The following is a 25,474-nucleotide window of genomic DNA, read 5'->3' as shown; positions in this document are numbered from 1 at the left end:
ACATGAGTTATTATTTGTACAAACATGGTGCAAAGTAATTCATGATTTGTTAAAAAATGTTAGTGGCTAGCTAGTTAAAATGGGATATTGTGATTTCACAAGACTGTCTTAGAAGTGATCATTTGAAAATGTTCAATTTGAAAAATGTGCATTTAGAGAAAATATAAAAATAAAGTGTTGCATATTGATATTTATCTGTTTCTATATATATTTATTGTGAGAAATCATTAAGATGATCAGTGTTTCCACAAAGATAAATATAATTATTAATAATAACAGAGTTAAAGGTAAATTGAGCAAATTGGCTACTTCTGGCAATTTATTTAAGTGTGTATCAAACTGGTAGCCCTTCGTATTAATCAGTACCCAAGAAGTAGCCCTTGGTTTCAAAAAGGTTGGTGACCCCTGCTCTAGTCTATGCTAAGTGTTGGCCTTAGCGTCCAGTGCGATCGGCACGTTTTACCTCTGACTTGTTTTCCGTTTTTGGTACTTGTTTGATTTCGACAATAAATCATGTTCCTACCTGCACGTCCTGTCCGGAGTGGTCCGTCTGCATCCCGGGGGAACAAACCTTGCAGCAAGCTGCGACCCCCCGTACGTGACAGCGATACTATACCAGTACCGGTATACCGTACAACCCTAGTCTGACGTAAGTATTGTGAACGATACCCAACATTCCCCCAAAAAGTGCCGTGCTCCTTTGAGTAAATGTAGCGCGTTAGTAGCCACTTCTGGTGATACACTTTAGATCAGTGGTGTCAAACATACGGCCCGAGGGCCGGATCAGGCCAACGAACAGGTTTTATCCGGCCCGCGGAATGAGTTTGCTAAGTATAAAAATGTACCTAAAATTTTCGAATGAAAGAAACAGCTGTTCTAAATGTGTCCACTAGATGTGGCAATACCAATTTTTTGTATCTTTGTACATGGTGCTAAATATGTACAAAATAAACCACATGATGTTAGTGCACCTGTCGAGGAAAATGATCAAACTACATAAATAACATCCTGTAATTTGATTTTGATATAATTGTTTTTCTCTTAATAAATTGAAAATTAACACCAACGAGTTGACTGATGAACATTATCACATAATTTATTCAGAAAATTAAAATAACGACAAATACAGATAGAATACTATTAACCGCAACATGTAAGTGTAAAAAAAACCTAACAACATGATGATTTGTACAATTTCAGAATGTGCTTGTTCTATTTTTAAATAGAGAACACAAGTTGTCTTTATTTTGAAGTTATCATGCCGTGATTTTACCAGTCCGGCCCACTTGGGAGTACATTTTTCTCCATGTGGCCTCTGATCTAAAATGAGTTTCACACCCCTGCTTTAGAAGAAACGGTGAAAAGGCACACACGGGGTTATTCCTCCTCATTTGCACTGTGGCGAACATGGCCTCCGTAACATTAGCAGAGGTGTTGTGTTGATTCAAGCCGCCTCATTAGCATTCCTCAATTCCGTGTTTTTTCCCTCCCGCGGCGCCTCGGCGGTGGAAGCGTTGGAGAGACGACAGGTTGCAGCCCCTCCGGTCCTCCGAGCTGGGGACTCTCATTAAGTCTCTCTGCAATAAACCTCCATTGTTCTCTCTTCCAACCTGGCCAAAGTGCTCCTCTGCACGTTTGATTCAACCTTCCTTTATTTTCCTGGAGGGGTCCCACCAACCACGCTACCCGTCGTTAATCCGCAGGGCCGAGCCTTGTTTTTGATGAAGACAAAGCTGATTGCTCACCAAAGACCCTCGTTTCCCTTCAGGGGTGGCGGGGAGTCAATTAAAAAACTTAAATAGGCAAACTTTGAAAAAGTTACCGCGTTGATTGCCGAGGCTTTTTCTGTTGTTTTCCCGAAGAGTTTCCCGGGCGGTGTAATCACCTCGCTAATATGCACAGCCTTTTATCCAGACAGTGGCATTAATCAAGTGTTGCTAGCAGGATGATTGGGACAACAAGTGGTGCGTGTCCCCGAGAGATGCCTGTCGTCCAAACAGCCATTAAGTGTTTGGACACTACAGCTCCATTACAAGTCTGACTCACGCCGCTGCGACGTTGTTGTCAATCGCACGGAAACTGTCAAGAGGGAGATATATGGAGGGGGGGGGAATGGATCAAAATTGCCTCCTGAAAAACATGGCAGATTAAACACGTCTGAGTGAAAATTGGCCGGTGAGGGAAACAAACAATGGGCTGCCATTCGTCAGAACGAGCAGGCAGCTCGTTCACATCTCCATAAATCATGTCGACGATCGACTCCGACCGAGGTCTCCCGTGAAAAGGGTCCACCAGACTCAAACACTGACGTCTGGATGGATGAACCAGGGGAGCGGCCTCAGAATCAGCCTTTACCACGACAATAACGCTGGGTTCGTGTTTGACCAGACTTAAGTGTATCATCTCATGCACCCCCCGACCCTCATGCTGCCAAGCCCTCACGGCTCAGATTGCCGTGTTCATGTCGCCTCGTCGATTCCAGCGTCCCAACAGATGACAAAACTTTTGCCAGCAGCCCAGGAGACAAATCCACAATCCGACTCTCGGCAGGCTTAGCTTTTCAATTGCTGGCTTTGTCCATGGCAGTGTTTCTTAACCATAGGGCCACCAGCGCCCCCTAAAGGACCGCCAAAAAATAGCGGTTCCTCAGTTATAATCAACGTTCCCTTCTCTTTTAATGACATTCACACTTTACTTAAATCAATAACAGAGCAGCATCTCCTCATCCACAAACAAGAACAAGTGTGTCCCGTGAAAATCAGTCGGACCGGAACCCTCTAATAACTAAAGTTCCTTGGGTGAATAATGTAAACTCACTACACCGGTATGTTTTAGTGCTTTCATGGCGAGTTTACTGACAGATATAAGTAAGAACTTTACACTACTTGATACAGTATTTCTGATTGACGTCTGGATGGATGAATCAGGGGAGACGCCTCGGAATCAGCCTTTACCACGACAATAACGCCAGGTTCATGTTTGACAAGACTTAAGTGTATCATCTCATGCACCCCCAGACCCTCATGCTGCCAAGCCCTCACGGCTCAGATTGCCGTGTTCATGTCGCCTCCGCCAGATGTCGATTCCAGCGTCCCAACAGATGACAAAACTTTTGCCAGCAGCCCAGGAGACAAATCCACAATCCGACTCTCGGCAGGCTTAGCTTTTCAATTGCTGGCTTTGTTCACGGCAGTGTTTCTTAACGATAGGGCCAACAGCACCCCCTGAAGGACCGCCAAAAAGAGGCGGTTTCTCAGTTATAATCAACGTTCCCTACTGTTTTAATGACATTCAGACTTTACTTAAATCAATAACAGAGCAGCATCTCCTCATCCAGAAACAAGAACAAGTGTATCCCGTAAAAATCGGTCCGACCGGAACTCTCTAATAACTAAAGTTCCTTGGGTGAATAATGTAAACTCACTACACCGGTATGTTTTAGCGCTTTCATGGCGAGTTTACTGACAGATATAAGTAAGAACTTTACACTACTTGATACAGTATTTCTGATTGACGTCTGGATGGATGAATCAGGGGAGACGCCTCGGAATCAGCCTTTACCACGACAATAACGCCAGGTTCATGTTTGACCAGACTTAAGTGTATCATCTCATGCACCCCCCGACCCTCATACTGCCAAGCCCTCACGGCTCAGATTGCCGTGTTCATGTCGCCTCCGCCAGATGTCGATTCCAGCGTCCCAACAGATGACAAAACTTTTGCCAGCAGCCCAGGAGACAAATCCACAATCCGACTCTCGGCAGGCTTAGCTTTTCAATTGCTGGCTTTGTCCATGGCAGTGTTTCTTAACCATAGGGCCACCAGCGCCCCCTGGAGGACAGCCAAAAAATAGCGGTTTCTCAGTTATAATCAACATTCCCTACTGTTTAAATGACATTAACACTTTACTTAAATCAATAACAGAGCAACATCTACTCATCCAGAAACAACAACAAGTGTGTCCCGTGAAAATCAGTCGGACCGGAACCCTCTAATAACTAAAGTTCCTTGGGTGAATAATGTAAACTCACTACACCGGTATGTTTTAGTGCTTTCATGGCGAGTTTACTGACAGATATAAGTAAGAACTTTACACTACTTGATACAGTATTTCTGATTGACGTCTGGATGGATGAATCAGGGGAGACGCCTCGGAATCAGCCTTTACCACAACAATAACGCCAGGTTCATGTTTGACAAGACTTAAGTGTATCATCTCATGCACCCCCAGACCCTCATGCTGCCAAGCCCTCACGGCTCAGATTGCCGTGTTCATGTCGCCTCCGCCAGATGTCGATTCCAGCATCCCAACAGATGACAAAACTTTTGCCAGCAGCCCAGGAGACAAAACCACAATCCGATTCTCGGCAGGCTTAGCTTTTCAATTGCTGGCTTTGTTCACGGCAGTATAGGTTGATTGGCAACACTAAATTGGCCCTAGTGTGTGAATGTGAGTGTGAATGTTATCTGTCTATCTGTGTTGGCCTTGCGATGAGGTGGCGACTTGTCCAGGGTGTACCCCACCTTCCGCCCGATTGTTGCTGAGATAGGCTCCAGCGCCCCCCGCAACCCCGAAGGGAATAAGCGGTAGAAAATGGATGGGGATGGATGGATGTTCACGGCAGTGTTTCTTAACCATAGGGCCACCAGCTCCCCCTGAAGGACCGCCAAAAAATAGTGGTTTCTCAGTTATAATCAACGTTCCCTACTCTTTTAATGACAGTCACACTTTACTTAAATCAATAACAGAGCAGCATCTCCTCATCCAGAAACAACAACAAGTGTGTCCCGTGAAAATCAGTCGGACCGGAACTCTCTAATAACTAAAGTTCCTTGGGTGAATAATGTAAACTCACTACACCGGTATGTTTTAGTGCTTTCATGGCGAGTTTACTGACAGATATAAGTAAGAACTTTACACTACTTGATACAGTATTTCTGATTGACGTCTGGATTGATGAATCAGGGGAGACGCCTCGGAATCAGCCTTTACCACGACAATAACGCCAGGTTCATGTTTGACAAGACTTAAGTGTATCATCTCATGCACCCCCAGACCCTCATGCTGCCAAGCCCTCACGGCTCAGATTGCCGTGTTCATGTCGCCTCCGCCAGATGTCGATTCCAGCGTCCCAACAGATGACAAAACTTTTGCCAGCAGCCCAGGAGACAAAACCACAATCCGACTCTCGGCAGGCTTAGCTTTTCAATTGCTGGCTTTGTTCATGGCAGTGTTTCTTAACCATAGGGCCACCAGCGCCCCCTGGAGGACAGCCAAACAATAGCGGTTTCTCAGTTATAATCAACGTTCCCTTCTCTTTTAATGACATTCATACTTTACTTAAATCAATAACAGAGCAGCATCTCCTCATCCACAAACAACAACAAGTGTGTCCCGTGAAAATCAGTCGGACCGGAACCCTCTAATAACTAAAGTTCCTTGGGTGAATAATGTAAACTCACTACACCGGTATGTTTTAGTGCTTTCATGGCGAGTTTACTGACAGATATAAGTAAGAACTTTACACTACTTGATACAGTATTTCTGATTGACGTCTGGATGGATGAACCAGGGGAGCGGCCTCGGAATCAGCCTTTACCACGACAATAACGCCAGGTTCGTGTTTGACAAGACTTAAGTGTATCATCTCATGCACCCCCCGACCCTCATGCTGCCAAGCCCTCACGGCTCAGATTGCCGTGTTCATGTCGCCTCCGCCAGATGTCGATTCCAGCGTCCCAACAGATGACAAAACTTTTGCCAGCAGCCCAGGAGACAAATCCACAATCCAACTCTCGGCAGGCTTAGCTTTTCAATTGCTGGCTTTGTTCATGGCAGTATAGGTTGATTGGCAACACTAAATTGGCCCTACTGTGTGAATGTGAGTGTGAATGTTGTCTGTCTATCTGTGTTGGCCCTGCGATGAGGTGGCGACTTGTCCAGGGTGTACCCCGCCTTCCGCCCGATTGTAGCTGAGATAGGCTCCAGCGCCCCCCGCAACCCCGAAGGGAATAAGCGGTAGAAAATGGATGGGGATGAATGGATGTTCACGGCAGTGTTTCTTAACCATAGGGCCACCAGCGCCCCCTGGAGGACAGCCAAACAATAGCGGTTTCTCAGTTATAATCAACGTTCCCTACTCTTTTAATGACATTCACACTTTACTTGAATCAATAACAGAGCAGCATCTCCTCATCCAGAAACAAGAACAAGTGTGTCCCGTAAAAATCGGTCCGACCGGAACTCTCTAATAACTAAAGTTCCTTGGGTGAATAATGTAAGCTCACTAGACCGGTATGTTTTAGCGCTTTCATGGCGAGTTTACTGACAGATATAAGTAAGAACTTTACACTACTTGATACAGTATTTCTGATTGACGTCTGGATGGATGAACCAGGGGAGCGGCCTCAGAATCAGCCTTTACCACGACAATAACGCTAGGTTCATGTTTGACCAGACTTAAGTGTATCATCTCATGCACCCCCAGACCCTCATGCTGCCAAGCCCTCACGGCTCAGATTGCCGTGTTCATGTCGCCTCCGCCAGATGTCGATTCCAGCGTCCCAACAGATGACAAAACTTTTGCCAGCAGCCCAGGAGACAAATCCACAATCCGACTCTCGGCAGGCTTAGCTTTTCAATTGCTGGCTATGTTCACGCCAGTGTTTCTTAACGATAGGGCCACCAGTGCACCCTGGATGGCCGCCAAAAAATATCGCCTTCTCAGTTGTAATCAACGTTCCCTACTGTTTTAATGACATTCAGACTTTACTTAAATCAATAACAGAGCAGCATCTCCTCATCCAGAAACTACAACAAGGCCGGAAATGTGTCCAGTGAAAAACCGTCCGACCGGAACTCTATAATAACTAAAGTTTCTTGGGTGAATAATGTAAACTCACTACACCGGTATGTTTTAGCGCTTTCATGGCGAGTTTACTGACAGATATAAGTAAGAACTTTACAATACTTTATATTACAAATGGCAACAGCGGAGGATGAATGTAAACCAGAATTATTCTGTACATTAGGTGCACCGGGTTATAAGGCGCACTGTCGAGTTTTGAGAAAAAAAAGGATTTTAAGTGCGCCTTATAGTCCGGGAAATACGGTAATTATTTGTTCTGTGGGATCTTGCAATGCAACTGTGAGTGACAGGTGACGACAAGCAAATACAACAATGACCATCAACACGGTTCATTGTAACGTCTTTCGAAGAGGACATCCATCCCATCGATCACTTTTACTGAGCAAAAACGTTTTATTTTCGGCCGTAACCACGACAAAACAATTAGTAAAAAAACTTCTATCTAGAAAAACTGGTCATTTTGTGCCGTACAAACTGGGCCAAGACCAACTCTTTGTCGTCTGACACTGATGCGTTTAGGGCCACACAAAAAGTGTAAATGCCAGGTCGTTACACTATGACACCCCGATCAGATAGACTCAAGAGAAGCATTTAAGTCCCATCTTAAAACTAATTTGTGTACTCTAGCCTTTAAATAGACCCCCCTTTTAGACCAGTTGATCTGCCTTTTTTTTCCTGCTCTGCCCCCCTCTCCTTCGTGGAGGGGGGTGCACAGATGAGACGTTAGCTGTCCAAAGTCGGGACCCGGGGTGGACCACTCATCTGTGCATCAGCTGCTGACGTGTCTCCGCTCAAGATGATCTCCTGCTGGGTGATATATATATATATATATATATATATATATATATATATATATATATATATATATATATGTACACACACTACCGTTCAAAAGTTTGGGGTCACCCAAACAATTTTGTGGAATAGCCTTCATTTCTAAGAACAAGAATAGACTGTCGAATTTCAGATGAAAGTTATCTTTTTCTGGCCATTTTGAGCGTTTAATTGACCCCACAAATGTGATGCTCCAGAAACTCAATCTGCTCAAAGGAAGGCCAGTTTTGTAGCTTCTGTAACGAGCTAAACTGTTTTCAGATGTGTGAACATGATTGCACAAGGGTTTTCTAATCATCAATTAGCCTTCTGAGCCAATGAGCAAACACATTGTACCATTAGAACACTGGAGTGATAGTTGCTGGAAATGGGCCTCTATACACCTATGTAGATATTGCACCAAAAACCAGACATTTGCAGCTAGAATAGTCATTTACCACATTAGCAATGTATAGAGTGTATTTCTTTAAAGTTAAGACTAGTTTCAAGTTATCTTCATTGAAAAGTACAGTGCTTTTCCTTCAAAAATAAGGACATTTCAATGTGACCCCAAACTTTTGAACGGTAGTATATATATATATATATATATATATATATATATATATATATATATATATATATATATATATATATATATATATATATATATATATATATATATATATATATATATATATATATATGTGTGTGTATATATACATATATATATATATATATATATATATATATATATATATATATATATATATATATATATATATATATATATATATATATATATATATATATATATATGTGTGTGTGTGTGTGTATGTATATATATATATATATATATATGTATGTATATATATATATATATATATATATATATATATGTATATATATATACATATATATGTGTATATATACATATATATAAATATGTGTGTATATATATATATATATATATATATATATACATATATATGTGTATATATACACATATATATATATATGTATATCTATATATATATATATATATATATATAGATATACATATATATATATATATATACATATCTATATATATATCTATATATCTATATATCTATATATATATATATATATATATATATATATATATATATATATATATATATATATATATATATATATATATATATATATATATATATATATATATATATTAATAATAGGTGTGGTGTAATTAATTTGCTGTCTTATTTCATTTTTGGCCAATGTAATGTTTGGACATTTTTTGAAAATGTATACTTAATTTTGTTGCATCTTCAATGTATCACAGATTTAATTATACCAAGTTTTAACAATTTAAACGAAAGAAAGTTATCAAAACTTGTCAGAATTGCTCGGAAAATGTTGCCCCAATTATTTAACGTTGCATGAAAGTTTTAACTTATAGATATATTAATAGGTGTGGTCAATAAATTCATTATTCTGCCCTCGCTACTCGTTTCCGGCGTGTGCGGCGAGACAGACAGTTAACAGCCTGAAGAAACAGAAGCTCCATACGTTTTGTTGTGGATTGACGTTCCTTCTCTGGCATTATTTTGCTTCCTCAGTTTTATTTCTTTACACTTCTTTCTTCATTTAATTTTGCAAGACAGAAAATATAAAGATAAGTTAAACATGACAAAAGTATAACGTCCATTGTGTATTTTACATGAATAAAATATATTCACACAATAATGTAATGCGTTGATAAACGATGTGTTGCGGAAGACGCAGGAGGTTGTTGTGATTTTAGGGATGCAGATGAAGGAGGTAGCAGCGTGAAGTAAAAAGGAGTATATATGAATTAAAGAGGCAAAAACAAAAGGCGAGAGCAGAAGGGAAGAGCTCTAAACGGTCAGACTATGACAGACACAAAACAAAATGCTGGAACACAGCAAAAAACACTGACTATGAAATGTGGAGCAGATGGTGTCCACAAAGTAGGAGCATACTAGATGGTCTGTAGTCACCAGTGGACAGATAACATCAACAATGTCCCGACAAACAAGGTAGAAAAAGGATCGACTTAAATAGTCTGAATTGCAAACAGAAAACAGGTGAGGGGAAATGCTCTGGGACAGAAGTGAAGCAGCCACGGGAAAACACCAAGTAAGAAAAAGAAAAAGAAAAAGAAAAAGCAAGGCCAGCAACACTCGTGTCCTTCTAAAAATTCTAATATGAACTGCGCAGGCGCTACAAAACACAGACCGGTTTCGACAATGTCTTCGTCAGTGTGCAATTTCTAACAGGAAGTGATGCACTTAGTCAACTGGTATCATAAATCAAGAACAACTTCAAAAATGAAAGTGCACAAATAGTAAACAAAATGGAAAATTGTACAAAATAAATCAAAGATTCAGTACAGTATCATAGGAAAATAAATAAAGCAATAAAGAAATGTGGACAACCATTATAAGACCAGAAGATCCGCCAAAATAAAAGCACAGGACAGGAAATAACACACTAACAAAACCCAACATAAAGGCACGGCCTGGTGCAACAAATAAATTACAAATGTTTACACATATAGAAATGACACAACATTCACACACCAAACATCGCACACACTGTAGGTGACTTATCACAATTAAACCGAAAGTGTAGCCTTGTCTCCCTTTACTGGGCAAATTTAGCGCTACATTTATGAATCGAGCTTGACTCTCAGACACACACAACACGACCAGGAATACAAAAGACATCACAAAGTCAACAATTTCAATACAAACCAGACTAAATATAATTATACACAATTTCTACTTACAAAGATTTGACCAAGTTTTGTGATGAAGATTACTTGTGCGAATTTCTACCGTCTGGACCAATGTGGGGATTTTTTTCAGGGCTGAATGAGTAGTCTTCTTCTACTTCATTGTGACACATATGTCTCGCTGTTGCCCCCTGTGGGTGGCGGTAGTACTGCACACATGATCAAACCTAGTTTGAATGGTGTCATCAAGCCTATTTGGGTGATGTTCGGCGAGCCAAATGAAAACGTTGGCGGGCCTGTTCCGGTTGAATTGTGTACACGGTCGTGTGTGTAGATCAGAGCTGGGCAAATATTTTGACTCGGGAGGCCACATTGGGAGAACAAAATGTGTCTGGGGGGGCCAATGTGTATAAATAATATATACACATTTAGTTGTAAACATCTGTACAGTATGTGTGTTTGGCTACCTTTTTTTCAGGATCACTAATACCAAAAGTCACAATGTCCGATAGAATTCTGAAAAAGTTATGACAGACCACCTCAAAAAAAAAAAACTTTTTGGTTTTGCTTGATTTTGGCGGCGCCAGTGGGCCAAAGCGGTAGTGTTTTGCCGAGAAAAAGACAACATTTCCCATGAGGGGAATTTACAATATTAACTATGAACAATAAAACACTGAATATTAACAACATATGAACATCGCTCCTCTTTCACGTGGGATTTACAATATTAACTACAAACAATAAAACACTGAATATTAACAACATATGAACATCGCTCCTCTTTTACGTGGGATTTACAAAATAACTACGAGTAATAAAACACTGAAAATTAACAACATATGAACATCGCTCCTCTTGTACGTAGGATTTATAATATTAACTACGAACAATAAAACACTGAATATTAACAACATATGAATGTCGCTCCTCTTTTACGTGGGATTTACAAAATAACTATGAACAATAAAACACTGAATATTAACAACATATGAACATTGCTCCTCTTTTACGTGGGATTTACAATATTAACTATGAACAATAAAACACTGAATATTAACAACATATGAACATCGCTCCTCTTTTACATGGGATTTACAATATTAATTACGAACAATAAAACATTGAATATTAACAACATTTGAACATCGCTCCTCTTTTACGTGGGATTTACAATATTAACTACGAACAATAAAACACTGAATATTAACAACATATGAACATCGCTCCACTTTTACGTGGGATTAACAATATTAACTACGAACAATAAAACTGAATATTAACAACATTTGAACATCGCTCCACTTTTACGTGGGATTAACAATATTAACTACGAACAATAAAACACTGAATATTAACAACATATGAACATCGCTCCTCTTTTACATGGGATTTACAATATTAACTACGAACAATAAAACACTGAATATTAACAACATTTGAACATCGCTCCACTTTTACGTGGGATTAACAATATTAACTACGAACAATAAAACACTGAATATTAACAACATATGAACATCGCTCCTCTTTTACGTGGGATTTACAATATTAACTACGAACAATAAAACACTGAATATTAACAACATATGAACATCGCTCCACTTTTACGTGGGATTAACAATATTAACTACGAACAATAAAACTGAATATTAACAACATTTGAACATCGCTCCACTTTTACGTGGGATTAACAATATTAACTACGAACAATAAAACACTGAATATTAACAACATATGAACATCGCTCCTCTTTTACGTGGGATTTACAATATTAACTACGAACAATAAAACACTGAATATTAACAACATATGAACATCGCTCCACTTTTACGTGGGATTAACAATATTAACTACGAACAATAAAACACTGAATATTAACAACATATGAACATCGCTCCTCTTTTACGTGGGATTTACAATATTAACTACGAACAATAAAACACTGAATATTAACAACATATGAACATCGCTCCTCTTTTACGTGGGATTTACAAAATAACTACGAACAATAAAACAATGAATATTAACAACATATGAACATCGCTCCTCTTTTACGTGGGATTTACAATATTAACTACAAACAATAAAACACTGAATATTAACAACATATGAACGTCACTCCTCTTTTACGTGGGATTTACAATATTAACTACGAACAATAAAACATTGAATACAACGTATGAACATCGCTTCTCTTTCACGTGGGATTTACAATATTAACTACAAACAATAAAACACTGAATATTAACAACATATGAACATCGCTCCTCTTTTACGTGGGATTTACAAAATAACTACGAGCAATAAAACACTGAATATTAACAACATTTGAACATCGCTCCTCTTTTACGTGGGATTTACAATATTAACTACAAACAATAAAACACTGAATATTAACAACATATGAACATCGCTCCTGTTTTACGTGGCATTTACAAAATAACTACGAACAATAAAACACTGAATATTAACAACATATGAACGTCGCTCCTCTTTTACGTGGGATTTAAAATATTAACTACAAACAATAAAACACTGAATATTAACAACATATGAACGTCGCTCCTCTTTTACGTGGGATTTACAAAATAACTACGAGCAATAAAACACTGAATATTAACAACATATGAACATCGCTCCTATTGTACGTAGGATTTATAATATTAACTACGAACAATAAAACACTGAATATGAACAACATATGAACATCGCTCCTCTTTTACGTGGGATTTACAATATTAACTACGAAAAATAAAACACTGAATATTGGCAACATATGAACATCACTCCTGTTTTACGTGGGATTTACAATATTAACTACGAACATTAAAACACTGAATATTAACAACATATGAACATCGCTCCTCTTTTACGTGGGATTTACAATATTAACTACGAAAAATAAAACACTGAATATTGACAACATATGAACATCACTCCTGTTTTACGTGGGATTTACAATATTAACTACGAACAATAAAACACTGAATATTAACAACATGTGAACATCGCTCCTCTTGTACGTAGGATTTATAATATTAACTACGAACAATAAATCACTGAATATTAACAACATATGAACATCGCTCCTCTTTTACGTGGGATTTACAATATTAACTACGAAAAATAAAACACTGAATATTGGCAACATATGAACATCACTCCTGTTTTACGTGGGATTTACAATATTAACTACGAACATTAAAACACTGAATATTAACAACATATGAACATCGCTCCTCTTTTACGTGGGATTTACAATATTAACTACGAAAAATAAAACACTGAATATTGACAACATATGAACATCACTCCTGTTTTACGTGGGATTTACAATATTAACTACGAACAATAAAACACTGAATATTAACAACATGTGAACATCGCTCCTCTTGTACGTAGGATTTATAATATTAACTACGAACAATAAATCACTGAATATTAACAACATATGAACATCGCTCCTCTTTTACGTGGGATTTACAATATTAACTACGAACGATAAAACACCGAATACTAACAACATATGAACGTTGCTCCTCTTTTACATGGGATTTACAAAATAACTACGAACAATAAAACACTGAATATTAACAACATATGAACATCTTTTACATGGGATTTACAATATTAACTATGAACAATAAAACACTGAATATTAACAACATATGAACGTCGCTCCTCTTTTACGTGGGATTTACAATATTAACTACAAACAATAAAACACTGAATCTTAACAACATATGAACATCGCTCCTCTTTTACGTGGGATTTACAATATTAACTACGAACAATAAAACACTGAATATTAACAACATATGAACATCGCTCCTCTTTTACGTGGGATTTACAATATTAACTACGAACAATAAAACACTGAATATTAACAACATATGAACATCGCTCCTCTTTTACGTGGGATTTACAATATTAACTACGAACAATAAAACACTGAATATTAACAACATATGAACATCGCTCCTCTTGTACGTAGGATTTAAATTATTAACTACAAACAATAAAACACTGAATATTAACAACATATGAACGTCGCTCCTCTTTTACATGGGATTTACAATATTAACTACGAACAATAAAACACTGAATATTAACAACATTTGAACATCGCTCCTCTTTTACGTGGGATTTACAATATTAACTACAAACAATAAAACACTGAATATTAACAACATATGAACATCACTCCTGTTTTACGTGGGATTTACAAAATAACTACGAACAATAAAACACTGAATATTAACAACATATGAACGTCGCTCCTCTTTTACGTGGGATTTACAATATTAACTACAAACAATAAAACACTGAATATTAACAACATATGAACGTCGCTCCTCTTTTACGTGGGATTTACGAAATAACTACGAACAATAAAACACTGAATATTAACAACATGTGAACATCGCTCCTCTTGTACGTAGGATTTATAATATTAACTACGAACAATACAACACTGAATATTAACAACATATGAACGTCGCTCCTCTTTTACGTGGGATTTACAATATTAGCTACGAACAATAAAACACTGAATATTAACAACATATGAACGTCGCTCCTCTTTTACATGGGATTTAAAATATTAACTACGAACAATAAAACACTGAATATTAACAACATATGAACGTCGCTCCTCTTTTACGTGAGATTTACAATATTAACTACGAACAATAAAACACTGAATATTAACAACATATGAACATTGCACCTCTTCTACATGGGATTTACAAAATTAACTACGAACAATAAAACACTGAATATTAACAACATTTGAACATCGCTCCACTTTTACGTGGGATTAACAATATTAACTACGAACAATAAAACACTGAATATTAACAACATTTGAACATCGCTCCTCTTTTATGTGGGATTTACAAAATAACTACGAACAATAAAACACTGAATATTAACAACATATGAACATCGCTCCTCTTATAGGTAGGATTTATAATATTAACTACGAACAATAAAACACTGAATATTAACAACATATGAACATCGCTCCTCTTTTACGTGGGATTTACAATATTAACTACAAACAATAAAACACTGAATATTAACAACATATGAATGTCGCTCCTCTTTTACGTGGGATTAACAATATTAACTACGAACAATAAAACTGAATATTAACAACATATGAACATCTCTCCTCTTTTACGTGGGATTTACAATATTAACTACGAACAATAAAACACTGAATATTAACAACATATGAACATCGCTCCTCTTTTACGTGGGATTTACAATATTAACTACGAACAATAAAACACTGAATATTAACAACATATGAACATCGCTCCTGTTTTACGTGGGATTTACAAAATAACTACGAACAATAAAACACTGAATATTAACAACATATGAACGTCGCTCCTCTTGTACGTGGGATTTAAAATATTAACTACAAACAATAAAACACTGAATATTAACAACATATGAACGTCGCTCCTCTTTTACGTGGGATTTACAAAATAACTACGAACAATAAAACACTGAATATTAACAACATATGAACATCGCTCCTCTTGTACGTGGGATTTACAATATTAGCTACGAACAATAAAACACTGAATATTAACAACATATGAACGTCGCTCCTCTTTTACATGGGATTTAAAATATTAACTACGAACAATAAAACACTGAATATTAACAACATATGAACGTCGCTCCTCTTTTACGTGAGATTTACAATATTAACTACGAACAATAAAACACTGAATATTAACAACATATGAACATTGCACCTCTTCTACATGGGATTTACAAAATTAACTACGAACAATAAAACACTGAATATTAACAACATTTGAACATCGCTCCACTTTTACGTGGGATTAACAATATTAACTACGAACAATAAAACACTGAATATTAACAACATTTGAACATCGCTCCTCTTTTATGTGGGATTTACAAAATAACTACGAACAATAAAACACTGAATATTAACAACATATGAACATCGCTCCTCTTATAGGTAGGATTTATAATATTAACTACGAACAATAAAACACTGAATATTAACAACATATGAACATCGCTCCTCTTTTACGTGGGATTTACAATATTAACTACAAACAATAAAACACTGAATATTAACAACATATGAATGTCGCTCCTCTTTTACATGGGATTTACAATATTAACTACGAACAATAAAACACTGAATATTAACAACATTTGAACATCGCTCCTCTTTTACGTGGGATTTACAATATTAACTACAAACAATAAAACACTGAATATTAACAACATATGAACATCGCTCCTGTTTTACGTGGGATTTACAAAATAACTACGAACAATAAAACACTGAATATTAACAACATATGAACGTCGCTCCTCTTGTACGTGGGATTTAAAATATTAACTACAAACAATAAAACACTGAATATTAACAACATATGAACGTTGCTCCTCTTTTACGTGGGATTTACAAAATAACTACGAACAATAAAACACTGAATATTAACAACATATGAACATCGCTCCTCTTTTACGTGGGATTTACAATATTAACTACGAACAATAAAACACTGAATATTAACAACATATGAACATCGCTCCTCTTGTACGTGGGATTTACAATATTAACTACGAACAATAAAACACTGAATATTAACAACATATGAACATCGCTCCTGTTTTACGTGGGATTTACAAAATAACTACGAACAATAAAACACTGAATATTAACAACATATGAACGTCGCTCCTCTTGTACGTGGGATTTAAAATATTAACTACAAACAATAAAACACTGAATATTAACAACATATGAACGTCGCTCCTCTTTTACGTGGGATTTACAAAATAACTACGAACAATAAAACAATGAATATTAACAACATATGAACATCGCTCCTCTTTTACGTGGGATTTACAATATTAACTACGAACAATAAAACACTGAATATTAACAACATATGAACATCGCTCCTCTTGTACGTGGGATTTACAATATTAACTACAAACAATAAAACACTGAATATTAACAACATATGAACGTCGCTCCTCTTTTACGTGGGATTTACAATATTAACTACGAAGGATAAAACACCGAATATTAACAACATATGAACATCACTCCTCTTTTACGTGGGATTTACAATATTAACTACGAACAATAAAACACCGAATATTAACAACAAATGAACGTCGCTCGTCTTTTACGTGGGATTTACGAAATAACTACGAACAATAAAACACTGAATTTTAACAACATATGAACATCGCTCCTCTTTTACATGGGATTTACAATATTAACTACGAACAATAAAAGACTGAATATTAACAACATATGAACATCGCTCCTCTTTTACGTGGGATTTACAATATTAACTACGAAAAATAAAACATTGAATATTAACAACATTTGAACATCACTCCTCTTGTACGTAGGATTTATAATATTAACTACGAACAATAAAACACCGAATATTAACAACATATGAACGTCGCTCCTCTTTTACGTGGGATTTACAAAATAACTACGAACAATAAAACACTGAATATTAACAACATATGAACGTCGCTCCTCTTTTACGGGGATTTACAATATTAACTACGAACAATAAAACATTGAATATTAACAACATATGAACATCGCTACTCTTTTACGTGGGATTTACAAAATAACTACGAGCAATAAAACACTGAATATTAACAACATATGAACATCGCTCCTCTTGTAAGTAGGATTTATAATATTAACTACGAACAATAAAACACTGAATATTAACAACATATGAACGTCGCTCCTCTTTTACGTGGGATTTACAATATTTACTACGAACAATAAAACACTGAATATTAACAACATATGAACGTCGCTCCTCTTTTACGTGGGATTTACAAAATAACTACGAACAATAAAACACTGAATATTAACAACATATGAACATTGCTCCTCTTTTACTTCTCAGGCCGAGCAAAACACAACAAAAATGTAACAAAAATGTAGATGCAGGCGTCCACATGCGAGAATGTGACTTGGTGGTTGCCAGTGTGGTTGTGTCTGATAGTTGAAGTCACTCTGAAAGCTCCTCTGCCCGTCAGTCGGTGTGATTGCTTTCTTGCAGCCAAGACTAAAACGGGCAGGTTACAGCCAGTTGCAGCAGCAGCTCCATGAAAAGAAAGCATCCACCACTTGCACACGCGGGCCTCGGAGGAATTTCTTTCCGCTTGATCCAAACAAGGACCTTGCAAATATCGGAGGGCATTATTTAGAAGAAAAAAAAGAAGGAGTGACATGTTGAAATCGAGGCATCAAAATTCGCCAAACGTCGCTTTTATTTTGCTCCGACCTGAGTTGCAACACGAGCCCCGCGGTAAGCCGATCCATCACTCCAGTCTGTGAGACAGTGTTTTGTTCCTGGTCGCCATGACGACATGCGTGGTACCCCGCCCGGGTGTCCCGTGTCAAAGTCCATCAAAGGCGGGAGGAAACGTGGCCGCGGGCTGCAGCGTAAGCCGTCAGGTGTACAAATGTTAACTGACCGACGCCATGTTGTTTTGCGGCCGACAAGGTCCTTGATGTTCTGGCGGGGTCCTGGCGGCGCCTCATAAAGCATCACGGGGCTCCCGAGCCCGCAGCCATTCAATTAAGGATTTACTGGCCTATTGATTTTCTCCGCGTGCCAAGTGTCTCACGTCTGGGAAATGACCAGGAGACGTTTATCGGACGAGGTGATGATGACTTTGGTCTTTCACGCGGGGGGGCTGCGGCGACGGGGTTATTGATGGGCGGCGAAAAAGAGGCGATATTAACCCGCACAGTGGAGTCTCTCAATGGCGTGCGTTTGTTTACTTCTGCTAATTCATCACTGGTAGGAAGAGCAATTGTCATCATCACCAACACAATCATGTTCGTGACCTTTGATTTTGAGGATTATTTTCATTTCTTTCGAAATAAACTTGGCTATTGTCATTAATAACCAGCGGCGGGGGGTGATGGCACTTTGCTCGCCAGCATGCACGTGCTTCTGTGCATAAAGTCAGGACACCTTTTTTTTAATTTTTGATGTTATTTTGTTTCCATTGTAAATAAAAGGTGGTGATTATCATGACTAATTGGTGGGATGAGCCAGTCACGTGAATTATACAATACTTTTAAAAAATTGTTTTTAGTTATTTTGTTTCTCTTGTAAATGAAAGGTGGTGGTTATCATGACTAATTGGTGGGATGAGGCAATCACATGAATTATACAAGACGTTTTTCTTTATTTTTGGAGTTATTTTGTTTCTATTGTAAATGAAAGGTGGTGGTTATCATGACTAATTGGTGGGATGAGGCAATCACATTAATTATACAATCGTTTTTTTGATTTTTGGAGTTATTTTGTTTCTATTGTAAATGAAAGGTGGCAGTTATCATGAAGAACTGGTGGGATGAGCCAGTCACATGAATTATACAAGATGTTTTTTTTTACTTTTGGAGTTATTTTATTTCTATTGTAAATGAAAGGTGGTGGTTATCATGACTAATTGGTGGGATGAGGCAATCACATTAATTATACAAGACTTTTTTTGATTTTTGGAGTTATTTTGTTCTATTGTATATGAAAGGTGGCGGTTATCATGAATAAATGGTGGAATGAGGCAGTCACATGATTTATACGATACTTTTTTATTTTTGGAGTTATTTTATTTTTATTGTAAATGAAAGGTGGCAGTTATCATGACTAATTGGTGGGATGAGGCAGTCAAATTAATTATAGAATACTTTTTTTGATTTTTTTGAGTTACTTTGTTTCTATTGTAAATGAAAGGTGGCGGTTATCATGAATAACTGGTGGGATGAGCCAGTCACATGAATTGTACAATACTTTTTAAAAATTGTTTTTAGTTATTTTGTTTCTCTTGTAAATGAAAGGTGGTGGTTATCATGACTAATTGGTGGGATGAGGCAACCACATGAATTATACAAGACTTTTTTTTATTTTTGGAGTTATTTTGTTTCTATTGTAAATGAAAGGTGGCAGTTATCATGAAGAACTGGTGGGATGAGCCAGTCACATGAATTATACAAGATGTTTTTTTTTAATTTTTGATGTTATTTTGTTTCTATTGTAAAAAAAAAAAAAAGGTGGTGGTTATCATGACTAATTGGTGGGATGAGGCAATCACATTAATTATACGATGCTTTTTTGGGATTTTTGGAGTTATTTTGTTTCTATTGTAAATGAAAGGTGGCGGTTATCATGAATAACTGGTGAGATGAGCCAGTCACATGAATTATACAAGACGTTTTTTTTTATTTCTGGAGTTATTTTGTTTCTATTGTAAATGAAAGGTGGTGGTTATCATGACTAATTGGTGGGATGAGGCAATCACATTAATTATACAATAGATTTTTTGATTTTTGGAGTTGTTTTGTTTCTATTGTAAATGAAAGGTGGGGGTTATCATGAATAACTGGTGAGATGAGCCAGTCACATGAATTATACAAAACCTTTTTTTTTTTTTTTTTGGAGTTATTTTGTTTCTATTGTTAATGAAAGGTGGCGGTTATCATGAATAATTGGTGGGATGAGGCAGTCACATGATTTATACGATACTTTTTTTTATTTTTGGAGTTATTTTATTTCTATTGTAAATGAAAGGTGGCAGTTATCATGACTAATTGGTGGGATGAGGCAGTCAAATTAATTATAGAATACTTTTTTTATTTTTTGAGTTACTTTGTTTCTATTGTAAATGAAAGGTGGTGGTTATCATGAATAACTGGTGGGATGAGCCAGTCACATGAATTATACAAGACTTTTTAAAAATTGTTTTTAGTTATTTTGTTTCTCTTGTAAATGAAAGGTGGTGGTTATCATGACTAATTGGTGGGATGAGGCAATCACATGAATTATACAAGACTTTTTTTTATTTTTGGAGTTATTTTATTTCTATTGTAAATGAAAGGTGGCAGTTATCATGACTAATTGGTGGGATGAGGCAGTCACATGAATTACACAAGACTTTTTTTTTATTTTTGGAGTTATTTTATTAATATTGTAAATGAAAGGTGGCGGTTATCATGACTAATTGGTGGGATGAGGCAATCACATTAATTATACAATACTTTTTTGGATTTTTGGAGTTATTTTGTTTCTATTGTAAATGAAAGGTAGCGGTTATCATGAATAACTGATGGGATGAGCCAGTCACATGAATTATACAATACTTTTTTTTTTTTTGGAGTTATTTTGTTTCTATTGTAAATGAAAGGTGGCGGTTATCATGAAAAATTGGTGGGACGAGGCAGTCACATGAATTATACAAAACTCTGTCCGTGCACGTCAGCTGTGGACTTTGACCGAGTGGATTGTTTTTAGGTTGTTTTATTGATTTCTGCTGTGAAAAGTTGTACTTATCATGAATAACTGGCGGGTGGAGTGGTTGCATTATTTATGGAACACGGTCATCACGCAGCAAAACATGAGCTTGTTGGATTAACATGCCGCTTGATAAACGATGGTAGGAGTTTATACAACGCTATGGGTTTGGTTGCTGTGTAAATTGTCTTTGTGTATTATTCAGAGTTGGGTTTTTTTATTCTATTAAGAGAGGTGGCGGTTATTAATATCTGGAGCAATCACCTTATCTATCCGACACGGTCACATTAATTACACACGGCAGCATGTCACATGTCTGCCACCATATGTGTTTGAGTTACTGTGTACGTTGACTTTGTCGATCATTTAGAGTTTTTATCTTTAATTCTGTTGTGAAAGGTGGTTGCAATCAATAACAACTGACGGGTGGAGTGAGAGCAATAACTATGCAAGGCGCCAGGTGTGTCTGAGTTACTTTATTCATTTGGAGTTGGTTGTTTATTACTATTATGAAAGGTGGTGGTTATCATTATTAACTGGCGGTTGGAGTGAGCACAACAATCATACAAGGCAGCATGCCACGTGTCTTGTCTCCCACCATACGTGTTTGAGTTACTGTGTACATTGACTTTGTCGATCATTTAGAGTTTTTATCTTTAATTATGTTGTGAAAGATGGTTGCAATGAATAACAACTAGCGGGAGGAGTGAGAGCAACAACTATGCAAGGCACCATGACGCGTGTCCGATGCCATGTGTGTCTGAGGTACTGTGTACATTGACTTTGGAAATCATTTGGAGTTAGTTGTTTATTACTATGATGGAAGGTGGCGGTTATCATTATTAACTCGGTGGGGGTGAGTGCAACAGTCATACAAGGCAGCATGCCGCGTGTCTTGTCTGCCACCATATGTCCTTGAGTTACAGTGTATGTTGACTTTGTCGGTCATTTACAGTTGTTATCTTTAATCTGTTATGAAAGGTGGTTGCAATCAATAACAACTGGCGGTGGGAGTCAGAGCAACAATCATACGAGGCAGCATGTCTTGACCGCCACCCTATGTCCTTGAGTTACTGTGTATGTTGAATTTGTTGATCATTTAGAGTTTTTATCTTTAATTCTGTTATGAAAGGTGGTTGCAATCAATAACAACTGGCGGGAGGAGTCAGAGCAACAATCGTAGGAGGCAGCATGTCTTGTCTGCCACCATATGTGTTTGAGTTACTGTGTATGTTGAACTTGTTGATCATTTAGAGTTTGTATCTTTAATTATGTTGTGAAAGGTGGTTGCAATCAATAACAACTGGCGGGAGGAGTGACAGCAATAACTATGCAAGGCGCCAGGTGTATCTGAGGTACTATGTACATTGACTTTGCAAATCATTTGGAGTTAGTTGTTTATTACTATGATGAAAGGTGGCGGTTATCATTATTAACTCGGTGGGAGTGAGTGCAACAGTCATACAAGGCAGCATGCCGCGTTTCTTGTCTGCCACCATATGTCTTTGAGACACTGTGTATGTTGAATTTGATAATCATTTAGAGTTTTTATCTTTAATTCTGTTATGAAAGGTGGTTGCAATCAATAACAACTGGCGAGAGGAGTCCGAGCAACAATCATACGAGGCAGCATGTCTTGTCTGCCACCATATGTGTTTGAGTTACTGTGTACGTTGACTTTGTCGATCATTTAGTTTTTATCTTTAATTCTGTTATGAAAGGTGGTTGCAATCAATAACAACTGGCGGGAGGAGTCCGAGCAACAATCATACGAGGCAGCATGTCTTGTCTGCAACCATATGTGTTTGAGTTACTGTGTACGTTGACTTTGTCGATCATTTAGTTTTTATCTTTAATTCTGTTATGAAAGGTGGTTGCAATCAATAACAACTGGCGGGAGGAGTCAGAGCAACAATCATAGGAGGCAGCATGTCTTGTCTGCCACCATATGTGTTTGAGTTACTGTGTATGTTGAATTTGTTGATCATTTAGAGTTTTTATCTTTAATTATGTTGTGAAAGGTGGTTGCAATCAATAGCAACTGGCGGGAGGAGTGACAGCAATAACTATGCAAGGCGCCAGGTGTATCTGAGGTACTATGTACATTGACTTTGCAAATCATTTGGAGTTAGTTGTTTATTACTATGATGAAAGGTGGCGGTTATCATTATTAACTGGCAGTGGGAGTGAGCGCAACAATCATACAAGGCAACATGCCGCATGTCTTGTCTGCCACCATATGTGTTTGAGTTACTGTGTACGTTGACTTTGTCAATCATTTAGAGTTTTTATCTTTAATTCTGTTATGAAAGGTGGTTGCAATCAATAACAACTGGCGGGAGGAGTCAGAGCAACAATCAGCATGTCTTGTCTGCCACTATATGTCCTTGAGTTACTGTGTACGTTGACTTGTAGATCATTTGGAGTTATGTTTAATTCCATCATTAAAGGTGGTGGTCATTGTTAATAACTGGCAGAACGAGTATTGAAATTGTACCATGTCCACTTAAAGCACTGTCGGTTCTTTTGGATTTTTTCATTTTGCGGTAAAAAAGTTGAAAAAGAGTCACATTAGTCAAGTCTTCACTACTTTTGCTTCCGCCCGATGACTTCGTCCGGGCAGATGCGCCCCGGGCGTCGTGGAGCTCGGCAGCCGTCCGAGGCAACTGAGCCCCCTCCACCTCCACTTCGTAAACAAAAACGCCAACATCGACCCGGAGCCGCACGTCGCCCGACGGGGTGTTTGACATTCAGCGCGGCGCTGTGGGACGCGGAAGTGTTGACGGCGCACTACGGAGGAAGGGCGCGGGGGTCATGACGGAGAAGCCGACAATGACATCTTTATCCCCGCGGGACTTGGCTTTTGGCCAGGCGGGGTGAGAAATAGAAATCCCCGTTGCTGCTGCCGTGGTGAAGGACTTAGCCGCTGACCCCCGTAAAGTCACCCGTTCCCCCCGAATCATCATCAACATGTTGGACGTTACCTTCAAGGCGGGGCGGAAGAAGTCCTCTTCGGACAAATAAAAGCCGCGTCCTCGTCCTCGTCGCCGCGTCCAGCTAACCGACACTAGACCTCCTCTCGCCGCCTCGCCTCGGCTCGCTCTAACCGCCTTCCCGGTGCTCCCTCTCGGTCCTCCGACTCCCTCCCTCCCTCCTTCCGCGCATCCTTCCCTCCTCCCTCCCTTACTGCGCCGCCTCGTCAACGTTCAGACGCGCCAATCGCGGCCCCAAAACCACTTGCACTTCCCTTCCATCAAGTCATGAACAAACATGAGCACTGCGGATGAATATATTTGATGAATAAGTGAATGTTTACCACTTGGCTAATGAATGATTCATTGTCCAGAAGCCCTTCAACAAATTGAATCATTAAAAATCAACAAAACCCCCAATCAGAATGATTTGATGTGTTTATGGAAGTCTTGTTAAAACCAGATCATGAGTCAGATGCAGTGGGGAAGAGAATTCAAATGGCTCCATTCCTGGGTAGATCTCGCGCGAGAGGAAGAGAGGGTGAAACATGAAAACTGTTTTTTTTTCTTGTTAAAAACCCAACCCGACTTTCAAAAATTGTTAATTTTTCTCTCACAATATTGCGTTTTTCGGGGGAAAAACAACTTTTTCCCCCATCATTTGGACTTGAATCATGTAAAATGGTACATTTTTCTTTAAAAAAAAAAAATGTCTTAAAATTTATT

General features: G+C 37.8%; 1 protein-coding gene across 1 annotated transcript in view; it reads right to left on the bottom strand.

Annotated features, from left to right (window-relative positions):
• LOC133630375 (cadherin-20-like) overlaps positions 1-24,892 on the bottom strand; it is a 234,116-nt gene extending 209,224 nt beyond the window's left edge. The window contains exon 1 of the mRNA XM_062021948.1: positions 24,761-24,892. The gene's annotated coding sequence lies outside the window, so the exon portion shown is untranslated. The remainder of the gene's footprint in view (positions 1-24,760) is intronic.
• Positions 24,893-25,474: the final 582 nt, after the last annotated feature.

This window comes from Entelurus aequoreus, linkage group LG15 (genome assembly GCF_033978785.1).
Source record: "Entelurus aequoreus isolate RoL-2023_Sb linkage group LG15, RoL_Eaeq_v1.1, whole genome shotgun sequence".
NCBI lineage: Eukaryota > Metazoa > Chordata > Actinopteri > Syngnathiformes > Syngnathidae > Entelurus > Entelurus aequoreus.
Note: the sequence above shows the minus strand (reverse complement) of the source record. Positions and strands in the feature narration are given on the sequence as shown.